Here is a 14243-nt window from a genome sequence, read left to right as displayed (position 1 = left end):
TCTCCATACGGAGACTCAAAGCAACTCACAACTAAAAGCATTACAATACAACTTCAAATATACAAATATACAAGTATGCCCCTGTTATGCCAGCTCTACTGGATGCCAAATCTGCTGCCAATCACAATTCAAAGTGCTGGTTTGAGTCTATAAAGCCCTAGACGGTTCTGGCCTAGCTTACCTGCCCAAATGTATCTCCCTCTATGAACCACCTCGAAGGCTAAGATCTTCTGGGCTCTGCTCTCGGTCCCACCTCCTTCACAGGTGCGACTGGTGAGCACGAGGGACAGGGCCTTTTCAGGGGTGGCCCCTCGGCTGTGGTACTCCCTTTCCAGTGAAACTAGATCAGCTCCCTCCCTTCTGACCTTTAGAAAGAAACTATAAACCTGGCTCTGGAACCAAGCTTTCGGAGAGTAGCACAGTACAATAGGCAGCCATGAAATGATTGTAATATGATTGGAACGGCAGGTTCATATGGGCAGGTTCAGTCAGCCAAACAGCCTGGAACTCATCCATTTAGGGCTTTAAAGGTCTTAACCAGCACTTTGAACTGTTCCCGGTAACAGACTAGTAAAATATATATACATTGCCAAAAATGGGGCAAGTGAGAATAAAAACAAGCCCAGTTCTAGTTTTTCTGGGGAAAACACTAAGCAGCCTGGGTGGTTCAGTGATTTATTTGAAAAGCAAATATTCACTTATGGGGGCTTCCAGGACAGCAGTTCACCAGACAAAGGCCAGATCAATGGAGCCTGGGTGGATCAGGGTTTCAAAAAGAGCCTGAGGTCTTTTGTGGCTGTAGGACCACCTTTGGATTACAATGTAGACTCAGTGTGGGGCATCTGTGGAAAAAAGAGAGGCAAATTCCATGCTGAAGGTCATTTAGAAAAGGCATGAAAATAAAGTCATAAATAAAGTTAGTACTTATTTACTTAAAAACAGGAAGGGCAGCAAAGGAATTACATATTTTGCATATTTCCCATATAAGACAACAACAAAGTCTCTGCAAATACATCTCTCTGGAAGATGGAGAGCTTTAATCTGATGGGTCAAGAGGAGGCTGAGCTTGAAGGGACAAAAGGGGATCATATGTCACTGGATCACATTTCATTTCAAACCTTATACTGCAGATGCACCCTCCTTGCCTCACCCTGATCTTTGGAGACAGGAGGAGAGATAAGAGAGCATCAGACGCCTACGTAGAGAACTTTTGGGGCTTTTTGCATTTAGAAGATTATTTAGGGGAAGTAGGATTTATGTTAGGGGATTGTGAAACCTTGCCTTTGGTCATCCTTCCAGTTTGAGCAAGTAAGAGATAAGAAACCTGGGTCACCTGCAGTCAACAGACGGCCGACTGGAGTCAGTACTTGCCCTGTCTCCTTTTCAGAGGACAAAATACAGCATACACATGTTTAAAAATTTGATGGCAGCTACTTAGAAATAATAAGTACATACAATTACTAAGATGTAGCTACATTTTATTATACATGATATTATTATTGTAACTTGATGAGGAACCTTTATTGTATAATTGTAACTGATTTAGTGGTATTATAATATGCATATGAGGCCTCACCATTTCTACCACAAATTAATGATTTTGAAAAAATGATAAAGTAATTAAAATAATTAAACACTGTGTGAGAAATTGCTCCTCACACAATGACTTGGAAAGTTTGGACAATTATATGTTAAGATAAACATTGCACATCTTGGAGGAGAATGGAGCTATAGAAACACAAATGCCCTACTTAATTTTGTGATTTTTATCACATGTAATTATTCATGAAACTGTTTATGTCCTAAGAGCATAAGTAACCACCTGTGAAATGACAACACAAGTGCCACTTTGCATTCCCAAAGTATTAAAGTACAGAGTAATGAGCGACTGTGTGGCGTAATGTAAAATAAACAAGGTGTAGTTCACGTTTGATCAGCCCACACACTGCCTTGCCAGAGAAAGAAAATACGCCACGCAGATGAACAATAAAGAACAGGTAGTTTACTCTTTGTAGTTCAGAACAACATAAGTACAATGTGATCAGTTGCATCAACTCACATAATGTTCTTTCATGAGAGATTTAAAGTGGTCTTTCTTTGTCCATGTGGCTAAACGCCTTCAGCAGCTCATGAAGTGAGAGCACACTTCAAAATCTGTCTCTCTGTGCTTCTCTTTTCTTCTCCCTAGACTGAACAAAAATATAACAGTAACCAAAAGTCCCAGGCTCAGCCTGCTCCCTGGGAATTGCCTGACCAATCAGCTTCATACATCTTATTTTACACTTGACACACACACGCTCACTGATTTTGTGATCTTTATCACATGTAATTATTAATGAAACTGTTTCTATCCTAAGAGCATAAGATCTCAGTAACCACCTGTGAAATGCCAACAAAGGTGCCACTTTGCATTCTCAAAGGATTAAAGTACAGAGTAATGAGTGACTGTATACAAATCAAATTATAAATAGAGCATGGTGGGACTCCTGTAACCCATTAGCATCATGTGGCCCTGGAGGAAATTGGTCTGCCCTGCACCCCAAAGTCTCCAATACAGCACCAATTTTAGCTTACAATAGCATTCAGTTTGAGGTATTCACCCTAAACAGAAAATGCTCCTAAATGCCCTGAAAAGTCAATTTGGGGGGCAACATAGTATCATTTCTGATTGCTAAAACGGTAGCTTCAACAGTATGTCTGCAGCACAATTGAATTAAAGCAAGAACAACATGAGGATGGTGAAACCCAGCATGCCCATCTTTGAAACAGAGGCATCTGGAGGCAGTGCTGCTCTTCCACTTCCAGTGTATCCACTAAAATAGAAACAATGCATGCTCTACATAACGTACAAAGCCTTTGAAACTCCAACCAATATGTTACTGGTTAAGATGGGAGTTGTAGTCTACATCTGTCTTTGACTAGAATCGATCTGTAGAATCTTCTCATAGATTGACAGGCAAAGCTGGAGTATAGTGTGGTGTTGCAGAGAGAAGACCATGATGGAAAATCCCACTTTTGGGGAGTTTTCTCACTTCCTGAAGGATACTTCCTGGCAGATATCCAACCTAGAACAAGGGATGGCACTGTGCAGCCTTCCAAATATCTTTGGATTTGTACCTTTGTCCAGCTTTACCCAGCATAGTCAACAGCAATGAATACTGGGGGTTGTAGTCATTAGGAAGAATTTCCTGACTGTGAGAGTTGTTCAGCAGTAGAACTCTCTGCCCCGGAGTGTGGTGGAGGCTCCTTCTTTGGAGGCTTTTAAACAGAGGCTGGATGGCCATCTATCAGGGGTGCTTTGAATGCAATTTTCCTGCTTCTTGGCAGGAAGTTGGACTGGATGGCCCACAAGGTCTCTTCCAACTCTAGGATTCTATTCTAGTCCAACAGCATATGGAGGACTGCATATTTTCAGCCCTGCATTGCAGGAACAGAATTGCACAGCTTATTTCCTTCAGTCATCCAATGATTACTCCATATCGCTTGCAATTGCTTTAAATTGTATACACATTAAGGTCTTGACTGGATTGCTTGTTCCATTTTCCAAGGGATCGAGAGAGCTTTTAAGTTATAGACCGTGGAGATACGAGCTCTCAGTCAATGTCCAGGAAAAGTAATAGACTGGATGAGGACCAAGAAACTAAATGTCAATGATGGGAAGAACTATTGATGGGAATTCATCTGCCCATGCTGGTCTATATGAGATTTCAATCTGCCCAAACTACAGGATTAAAAGTTTGGGAGTGTGTCTGCTTTTAAACTCAGGTTTGCCGCAATAGACTTAGTGACCTCAGTGGTATTTTTCTTTAAGTGGGACTTCTGAATGTAGATAGTATGGCTAGGTTTATCCATGATGCGCAATCTCTATGCTAGGCTGACAGATGGAAAAATAGTATTTCCAACTTTTATGACTTTTGCATGTATAGTTGGTCTGCTGTATCATAGGCTCTGTACCTGTGGATATAACCAAGCACAAATTGAAAATATTCACAAAAACAAACCTCTGTTTTGCTGCATGTTGAGCACTATGCCAATGTGTCAGCATACCTTGCTGTAGCCTCCCCTCCATTTTACACTCGTTTGAGTGATTTGCCATTTTATATAAGGGACACAATTTATTATAGCATTGTATGGATGGAATGGGATGTGAGAATCTGTGGAGTTTGGTATCTACAGGGGGTCCTGGAATCAAACCGCAGCAGATACCAAGGCCACATTGTATACACTTACGGAAATAGGGCAGAACTGGCTTATATTATTCTGCAACATTGCTTTAAATGTGCATTTAAATGGTTGTCATAAAACATATCACCTCTAAAAAAATTCTATCACTTCATCTGTTTTTAAAATCCTGTTTTGAGCCAAGAACTGGGTCAGAACATTTGGAGACGGTGAAAGTGAGTGGATAATGTCTCAGAATGAATGCATATCAAACTCCTTAAGCACTCTGTAGCTAAACTGCTGCAACTCAGTGCATGTAAAGATCCAAAGATTCCTTAGACAATATCATTACTAGATATTATTGCTACTTGATTAGCTCAGATCAAGATAAAGAGATATTGCTCATTTCCTCCCCGTGTTGTTGCTTATGTTCAGAATCTGGCAAGTGGATACCGGCAGGAACATTTCTCTCCGTGTCAATGTACTTGCATGCCCTGATTTTCTCTGCCAGCTCTCCTCAAAGTATGCCCATCACAGAATGCCAGGCAAATGGACAGCAAGTGAAAGAGTCTGTTTTGTGGGGACAGCCTGCCTCTGGAATGGGATTTTCCTCCACATGAAGCTCTCCTCATACCCATGTGCCTTCCTCGACGGCAACTGAAAGCCTCTGTTTTTTCCCCCTGGATTTAATATCTTTGGAATTCATAATGTCAATTCTAACATTTTTGTTGGGGGTGGGGGTTAGGGTTAGGGGGGTATTGCTTTTGTTTTCCTCTCAGGTTGAGAGTGTGACTTTCCCCAAGGTCACCCAATTGCTTTCCATGGCTGAGTGTTGATTCAAACCTTTGGGTTTCAGAGTCACTGAAAGCACTACATTGGCTCTCTAAACAATTTAATGCAGTGAGACTACCCCTTATCCACTAGATATATGTTCCTGGTTGGATCATGATTCTCTAAAATTGTGGGTATGACTGAACGACATTAAATTAGCTAATTTCTGGTCCCAGTGTATCATAGAGTTGCACTGGAGGACCTAAAGATTCCTAAAGAGGTTTCCTCTCTGGGAATTTGCTATGTTCTCCAACACAATTCTATGGTAACTTACGGAAGAAATATGCTGGTCTTCTATGGTGAACTTCTCTAATAATTTCTCTTGAAAGTTTTATTAGTTTAAACTACATGCATGAGCACACACCTGCAACTGTTTATGGAATAAATGCTAGTTCTTTACATTCCCTTAATTTTGCCGATACACTGAAAGTGAGTGGAGACAAGACTAGTAAGTAATTTTTGGAGCCTGGAAGTCTGCAAAATATACTTCCATTTAAAAGTGCATAATAGGTCTGAAACTTACTTTGAATATTTAGTGTGTCCCTATGCACTCTCTCCCACGCTCTGTGATCAGTTCCCAGCGCTGTTCTCCATCAACAGATTCATTTCAAATCAAACAACATGTGCTGAGTTTAAATTCAGCTGGATTATGTAATGAGGACAAGGTATTATTTTGCAAGTACCTTTATAAATGCTTACAGGTTTATCTGTTTTGCATCCTTGGGGGCAAATTATCTACCTCTCTTTAGCTCCCAGTACCTTTCCAACTCACTACTGAACGAGGCCAGGAAGACCATAGGAAAAGCCAAGTGAACTGGACATGCTTAGGCAACACACATGTCGTCAGTGTCAGGATTTGTAAAGAGATGCCATGATGTGGTGGGTTAACTGGAAAGACATGTGTCGGCAACTGATTGGCTGAGCATGCCAGGAGCCAGAGTTCTAATTGGCTGCTGTCTCTGTCTTACTGCTGAGACAAACAGTTTTAACTGCCACTTTCACTTTGGAGATTGAAGAGAGTGCTGACTGGAGATAGCCAGGAAGGAAATGGCTGCCAACTCTCTATAGCCTGATTACTTCTAAGGCATGAAGCATATTTTAAAGACTGTTTAAAAAGGACTGTTTATTCCCTCTGTTCTCTGTGTGAATTCAGAGAGACTGCTGTATATATTGTTACTCTGTTTGATCTTTTGAACTGAAGTAAATATAATGTTACTTGTTACACAAGCCTGAGTGACACTTTATTATACTGCAGGGTATATCTTGGTTCAGAAACTGTGGTAAAGCTTCTTTTAATTTATATTTACAACCACCAACAGTCAGAACAAGTTAACTTCCGTAGGACTTATAGAGTTTTCTTCATGACCTTGCCAGTATTTCTAAAGAGGACAGATTGCCAAGGAAACAGAGGTGCCAGGGATGCTCACCATTATGAAAAAGGAGAAAGAAGAGGTTTATAGGAACTGGTGCTATACGTAATAGTGATTGAACTGAGTCAGTCAGACTTTGGGAGCCGCGAGGAAGAAGTTAAAATGCAACAAGGCCATTTCCAAATGTGTACAACTCTGAGGGTTTGGGTTTTTTTTAGTTACAAGTGTAACACTATAATTTTTGAATACTTGCATATACATAATGGGATATCTTGGGAATGGGCTCAAAGGTGCATCTACACTTTAGAATGAATGCAGTTCGACACCATTATAACTGCCATGGCTCAATGCAATGGGATCCTGGTAGTTGTAGTTTTACATGGTCTTTAGGCTTCTCCGCCAAAGAGTGCTGGTGCCTCAACAAACTGCAACACCCAGGATTCCAAAGTATTGAGCCATCCAAGTAATTAAAGTGGGGATGAACTGAATTCATTCTAAAGTGTAGATACACCCCAAGCCAAACATGGGATTTGTTTATGATTCATATACAACTTACAAACTTACATGAAGGTTATATTTGTGCATGAAACAAAGTTTGTGTCTAGTGTACACAAAAGTATCACATTCTCAGCTGTCCTTCTGGACAACTTTGACATTCGTGATAAGGAAGACCCAACCTGTACAACACATGTGTGAGTGAAATACAATGGAAATGCAAAATATGTTAGAGCAGTGATAGGTATCAATGTAACAGTGGACATAAAAATAAGTTAAAAGGACAGAGATTTCACTCGGGGTTTGCATACAAGCTGAAATAAAGAGACAAACATATACGTGCAATATGAAAACTCATAGTTTTCATATTGCAAGCATGAGGAGTATCTTATTGTGTCTGTGACTGTGCTGAAAACTAGTCTATTAATATATGTAATGTGCCAAGAACCCATTGGCTCCATTCAAACCATTGCCACTGGACTAGAATATGTGAATACAGTATATCCCAATTCACCTGTTTCTCTGTCCAATTGCCCTTTAATTTTGTTGACAATGAAGAACTAATATTTCATGACCTGAGACAGAATGTTCAAGTGCTTTGCAATTGGTTTTGCAGAGCACTTGAACTCCCATTTCTAATTTTAGTTTTGTATCTGTTTATCTTCTCGCAGAGGAATGGGCAAACTTTGGCCTTCCAGGTGTTTTGGACTTCACTTCCCACGATCCCTAATAACTGGAAAACTGTCTGGGATTTCTGAAGGTTGAAGTCCAAAACACCCGGAGGGCCAAAGTTTGCCCATGCCTGTTCTAGCAGGATGACTGTTCTGTTTGTCCGAAATAGAATGAAGAGGTACATTAATGGCATAGGATGGCATATGTGGCTATATATGGTGGGGTCTTCCAGACATTTTTGGATGGCAGCTCCCAGCAACCATGTCCAGAACAGCCAATGATTAAAAAATGCCAGGAGTTGCAGTGTCACACATGAAGAATTGCATTATTCTCACTGCTCTGGTACAAGTCAATTTAAAACTGCATTTTTAAATCTGTTGTAGAGTGGCAGCAAAATGCTTTAAGTAGCATTCATGGAATTCATCTCAGAAGAGGAGAATGGGAAAAAATGAATGCCTTCCTGACATCTTGTAAAGAATGTAAAGTACTTTGGCAGGATGGTGTGGATTCTGCTTGGGACGCAAAGGCAAGAGGCCTGTATCAAGAAGAAAAGGGGTAACAAACATCTCCTCTCCTCTAATAACACATTCCTGCACTGCTCAGGCTGAAAGGCTGGGTGACGACGACGTTAACTGGAAGCATCTCTGTGTTTGCTGGCAGGTGAGAGAAGACCGGGAAGCTCATTCTCAGCAGGTCTGGGCAAAGTTGGAGAATGCAGTTGCTTATCTCCCCTCACCCATAAACATTCCTTCAGAGCCATTCATTTGTTTGCCAGATAAAGCCATGGCATTTGAATCACAAGAAGAGCAGGAATGGACAGGAAGGACAGACACCACTGACCAGCCCTCCAATCCCAAAAGGTGGGGAAGGAGAGAGAGGGATATTTGCTCTCTTGTTGCTGGGCTCATCTTAGGAAATGAAGCTTTTTTTTTTAAAAAAAAAAAAGGTTAAGAAATGCAGGCAGTTGAGAACGTGTAAGCCCTCAGGTTTATGAAATCTTTTACCTAGGCCAGTGTTTTTCCAACCTTTCTAATGCTGTGACCCTTTAATACAGTTCCTCATGTTGCGGTGACCCCCAACTACAAAATTATTATCGTTGCTACTTCATAGCTGTAATTTCGCTACTGTTATGGATCGTGATGTAAATATCTGATATATAAACTATATTTTCATTCATTTGACCAAATCTGGCACAAATACCCGATACGCGCAAATTTGAATACTGGAGGGGTTGGATGGAGGGATTTATTTTATTTTGTCATTTGGGAGTTGTAGTTGCTGGGATTTCTAGTTGACCTATAATCAAAGAGCATTCTGAACTCCACCAATGATGGAATTGAACTTGGCACACAGAACTCCTATGACCAACAGAAAATATTGGAAGGGCATTGACCTTGAGTTTTGGAGTTGTAGTTCACCTACATCCAGAGAGCACTGTGGACTCAAACAATGATGGATCTGGACCAAACTTGGCACAGATACTCAATATGCCCAAATGTGAACACTGGTATAGTTTGGGGAAAATAGAAATTGACATTTGGGAGTTGTAGTTGCTGGGATTTATAGTTCACCTACAATCAAAGAGCATTCTGAACCCCACTTCCCACAGAGAAATCCCATGACCAACAGAAAATACTGTGTTTCCTGATGGTCTTTGGTGACCCCTCTGACACCCCCTCATGACCGCCCTAGGAGTCCCCACCCCCAGGTTGAGAAACACTGTCTTAAGTGAACCACTATCACCATCTTTCTGAACCACAAAAATAACAGGGTTCTCTCTGTGGCGACCCCTCTGACACCCCCTCGTGACCCCCCCCCCCCAAGGGTCTTGATCCCCAGGTTGAGAAAAACTGACCTAGACTATCACATTGAAGCTGTAAAAAAAGAGTAGGAGGAAGGAGGGAAAGGAGTCTTGTGACATCTTAAGAATTAATTATTTTATTTTAACATAGATTATGTCCCGTTTCTTCAGGTCCAAGCAGCATTCTTCTTTTGTACTTAGATCTCTTTCAGTTCATTTTCTCTTATAGGCCGTCAGCTTCCATGCTTATTGCACAAAATCTTTATGAGAGGATGGGAATTTGGCAAACATCCAGATGTTGCTGGACTGTTGCAACTCCCAGCATTCTTTATCATTGGACATGCTCAATAGGCCTGCTGGGACTTGCAATCCAGCAACACCTGGAAGAATGCATGGCTCTTCCTCTTGCTTTATATATATTCAAATAGGTGATTTAGATACAAATCGCTTGACAAATTGTGCATATATTCTAGAAATTTTATGGATGGAAAGATGCATATATATATATATATATATAGAGAGAGAGAGAGAGAGAGAGAGAGAGAGAGATATATTATTATGGTTTTAACAGGGACATAGGCAGCAAGATTAAATCATGAGAGAAGAAATTACCAAGACATCACTAATGTATTATTTCTGTTAACTAGAATGTCTCGAAACAGCGAACAACCTTTCAAAAGCTCCAGAATTCTGCCGTATTTCAGATGTTAAACAAAAAAAGGATACGAAAAGGAAAAATTGGGTGGGAGGTAAAAGTATACACTACCCTTTATGAACCTAAAGCATTGGATTACAGCTTTCATCATCCCCAGGCAGTGTGGATATATGGTAGATAGGTAGGTGGAAATGAAGGTAAGGCAATGGAAGGATTTCACGCCTATGTCTCCATGCCCTACTTAGTGGCAAAAACAAGCCCATCCCTAGGACCACAGGTACTTACATTTGGTTTGCTGAAAGGTCCCAAGGCAAGCATACTGAAGTGAGTCACACTGTGTTGTTACACAGATTCACAAATTGCTGCTTTTAGAGGACCAGAACCTTTTTTCTTCTTCTTCGGGTTTTAGGACAGATGGGAATAATTTTAGGCAATCTGAATTACAGTAGTTTAGAATAATAATGCACCCTCTGATATTTTATAGATTAAAATGAAGGTATATGTGGCCAAAGGGGTGTTCAAGATGACAATTGGGTTGCTATGAGTTTTCTGGGCTGGGTGGCCTTGTTCCAGAAGCACTCTCTCCTGACGTTTCACCCACATCTATGGTAGGCATCCTCAGAGGTTGAGGGATCTGTTGGAAACTTGGCAAATGAAGTTTATATATCTGTGGAATGTCTAGAGTGAGAGAAAGAAGTCTTGTCTGCTTGAGGCAAGTGTGAATGTTGCAATTGGCCACCTTGATTAGCATGTAATGACCTTGCAGCTTCAAAGCCTTTCTGGTTGCTACCTGATGGAATCCTTTGTTGGGAGGCATTAGCTGGCCCTGATTGATTCTTGTCTGGAATTTCCCTGCTTTTTGAGTGTTGCTCTTTATTTACTGCCCTGATTTTAGAGGGTTTTTTTTTTTAAAAAAAAATACTGGTAGCCAGATATTATTCATTTTCATGGTTTCTTCCTTTTTGTTGAAATTGTCTACATGCTTGTGGAGTTCAATGGCTTCTCTGTATAGCCTGACATGGTAGTTGTGAGAGTGGTCCAGCATTTCAGTGTTCTCAAATAATATGCTGTGTCTAGGTTGGTTCATCAGGTGCTCTGCTATGGCTGACTTCTCTGGTTGAAGTAGTCTGCAGTGCCTTTCATGTTCCTTGGTTCGTGTTTGGGCAATGCTGCATTTGTTGGTTCCTATGTAGACTTGTCCACAGCTGCATGGTGTACGGTAGACTCCTGCAGAAGCGAGAGGATCCCTCTTGTCCTTTGCTGAACGTAGCATTTGTTGGATTTTTTTAGTGGGTCTGAAGATCATTTTAATGTTGTGTTTCCTCATCAGCTTCCCTATGCTGTCAGTGGTTCCCTTGATGTATGGCAAGAACACTTTTCCTCTGGGTGGATCTTTGTCTTTACTCTCGTGGCTTGTTCTCGGTCTTGCAGCTCTTCTGATGTCTGAGGTGGAGTATTCATTGGCCTGTAGAGCCCAGTTTAGGTGGTTCAGTTTACCTTGAAGGAGGTGGGGTACGCAGATTCGTTTTATAGGGTCTGCCAGGGCTTTAATTGTGCTTCGTTTTTAGACTTTGGAGTTTTTATGTAATTGTTATTAATGAAGAAGAACAAACAAGCTAGAAGATGGTGCAGCAGTGTGCTTTTTCCTGAGTCCATTGGGGAGGGTAAGAGTCTGCGTCCTCTCCTCAGCTCTCTCTCTCTCTCATGTATATACACTTTAATTAATTGAGAATACTTTGAATTCAGTTCACAGCAATGGAAGTAACTGATGTGTGCCTGTGCCCTCAAGTAGTTTCCAATTTATGGGGTCCATAAAATAAATCTATTATGGGATTTTCTTGGCAATATTTGTTCAGAGTGGCTTTGTCATTGTGTTCCTTTAAGGCTGAGACCTCTTCTACGCTGCCATATAATCCAGATTATCAAAGTGGATAATCCGCATTATCACCTTTGAACTAGATAATATGACTCTACATTGCCATATAATCCAGTTCTATGCAGATAATCTGGGTTTTATATGGCAGTGTAAAAGGGGCCTGAGAAAGTTTGACCTTTCCAGTTAATTTCCAGTTAATTGTGGGTATCCACAATTAACTGGAAATTTGAATTCTGACCTCCAGAATCCTATTCCAACACTTAGGCCACTGCACCATGCTAATTCTGCCAAACTTAAATGACCCATACAAACATAAACACATCGTATAAATTTATCGCTGGGCAAAAACATCTAGAGACTAATAAATAAAACCTTATAGAGAGATTAGATGATTTGCCACAACTAGCAGGCTGAAGTTAATTCCAATATCTAGACAAGATTTAACATATCTAAGCAAGGATGTAAGTTGGGACGTGTCAATCTTCCTCTTCTCCACATTCCAGGGTGCATAGCAATTGTTGAAGGCGAGAAGAGAGAGGGCAGTTTTTAGTTCTTTTGGGAAGGAGCAATCACGGAGAAGGCCCCATCTCTCATTCCCACCAGCCGTGCTTGAAACGGGGGTGGGACCAAGAGCAGGTCCTCCTCTGCAGATTGCAACGCTCGATCTGGTTAGTATACAGAGATGCGGTTCTGCACATAGTCTGGGCCCGAGCCATTTAGGACTGCACTTTGTATTTAGCCCAGAAGAAGATCGGCAGCCAGTGGAGCTGCCGCAACATGAGAGTCGTCCTCTCATGATACGATGCTCCAGTTTATAACCTGGCCACCTGTAGGTTTGTTAATCCTTTTTCAAAAATTCTTGTTAGGAGGGCTCCAGTTGCAGAGGTCACAGAGTTGTGTCTGATCTGCCTTTGACTTATTTTTTATTTTCTATTTAATCCTTTGCTTTCCTTTAATGATACAGCGGGCAACAGCTGCCTCCAAGTGCTAACACGTTCAAGAGATCATGATCTAGAATCCAGCCTCAGGGTTCAAAATCTTGTGCATTGTGTGTGAGCCTTGCCTCGTGTGACCCTTAATGGTGCTCTCCCTTCTTTCTAGTGGAAAACCATCCTCAGATTTCATTGCAAATGCAGGACCCTGCCTGGGTTTTTATAGTGATGGATAAAAATAGAAAAGTTGAGGATAGGAATGAGGGTAACTTTGAAGAAAAACCGTGCTCGTAGTAAATGTTTCAAGTGGGATGCATTGGTGAAGGCAGCATAATACAAGCTATGGTAATGAAATTGTGGGAAATGACATTTCTCTTCAATGGTGAGGGGTCATGGCATAACAGAAGAACTCATTTTGCTTCAGACGACTCTTAGCTTCGGTCTGTGAGGTTTCCCATTAAAAGACTCTTGAGAATGCTGGCCTTGGAGAATAGCTGCCAGTCAGAGTAAACCATACTGTTCTAATACTCCTGATGACAGGATCAGAATTGAAAATGACTGTAAGAGATTAGAGAGCAGAGCTGAAAGTAATGAAATGAATTTCAATAGGGAGAACTATAAGGTACAACACCGAGGCAGAAAAAATGAAATGCACCAATATGAATGACATCTGGCTTGACAACAGTACATGCCAAAGGAATGTAGGAATGTGTTGTTGAAGGGTTGTGTTCATGTCAAAGTACATGTCAAAGGAATGTAGGAATGTGTTGTCCACAAATATATAAACCCCATTTTCCTAGTTTCCAACAGACCTACAACCTCAGAGGATGCCTGCCATAGATGCAGGCAAAACGTCAGGAGAGAATGCTTCTGGAACATGGTCATACAGCCTAAAAAAGTTACAGCAACTGAATGTATGAATCTTAGAAGACCACAAGCTGAACATGAGCCACCAGTGTGATGCAACAGCTAAAAAAGCCACTGCAAGTCTCAAATGCATCAATACAAGTAGAGCAGTGGTTCTCAACGTGTTGGTCGCCAGGTATTTTGGCCTACTACTCCTAGAAATCCCAGCCAGTTTACCAGCTGTTAGGATTTCTGGGAATTGAAGGCCAAAACATCTGGGGACCCACAGGTTGAGAACCACTGCTCTAGAACAAAGGAAGTAAAAGCACTACTCTGTTCTGTTTTCATCATACCTCGCCTGGAATATTGTATACAGTTCTGGGTTCCACAGTTCAAGAAAGTTATGAACAAGCTGGAACAAAATAGTAAAAGGTCTGGTTAAGATAACATTAAGCAGTGACATGCTAGACATGTTTAAATGTGTAAAAGGATGTCATATTGAGTAAGGGGAAAAAATTGTTTTCTACTTTTACAGAGCCTAGACCATGGAGCAATGGATTCGAAATACAGGAAAAGAGATTCCATCAAAAAATTAGGAAGAAAG

General features: G+C 41.0%; 1 long non-coding RNA gene across 1 annotated transcript in view; it reads right to left on the bottom strand.

Annotated features, from left to right (window-relative positions):
• Positions 1–708: 708 nt before the first annotated feature.
• The window catches only part of LOC137096394 (uncharacterized), a 29039-nt gene continuing 15504 nt past the window's right edge, over positions 709–14243 (bottom strand). Inside the window, exons 2-3 of the long non-coding RNA XR_010909431.1 lie at positions 2060–2189; positions 709–842 (exon numbers count right to left, since the gene is read on the bottom strand). This is a non-coding gene — a long non-coding RNA (uncharacterized lncRNA). The remainder of the gene's footprint in view (positions 843–2059; positions 2190–14243) is intronic.

This window comes from Anolis sagrei, chromosome 2 (assembly GCF_037176765.1).
Source record: "Anolis sagrei isolate rAnoSag1 chromosome 2, rAnoSag1.mat, whole genome shotgun sequence".
In the NCBI taxonomy this organism is placed as follows: domain Eukaryota; kingdom Metazoa; phylum Chordata; class Lepidosauria; order Squamata; family Dactyloidae; genus Anolis; species Anolis sagrei.
This window is presented reverse-complemented; position numbering and strand designations above follow the sequence as displayed.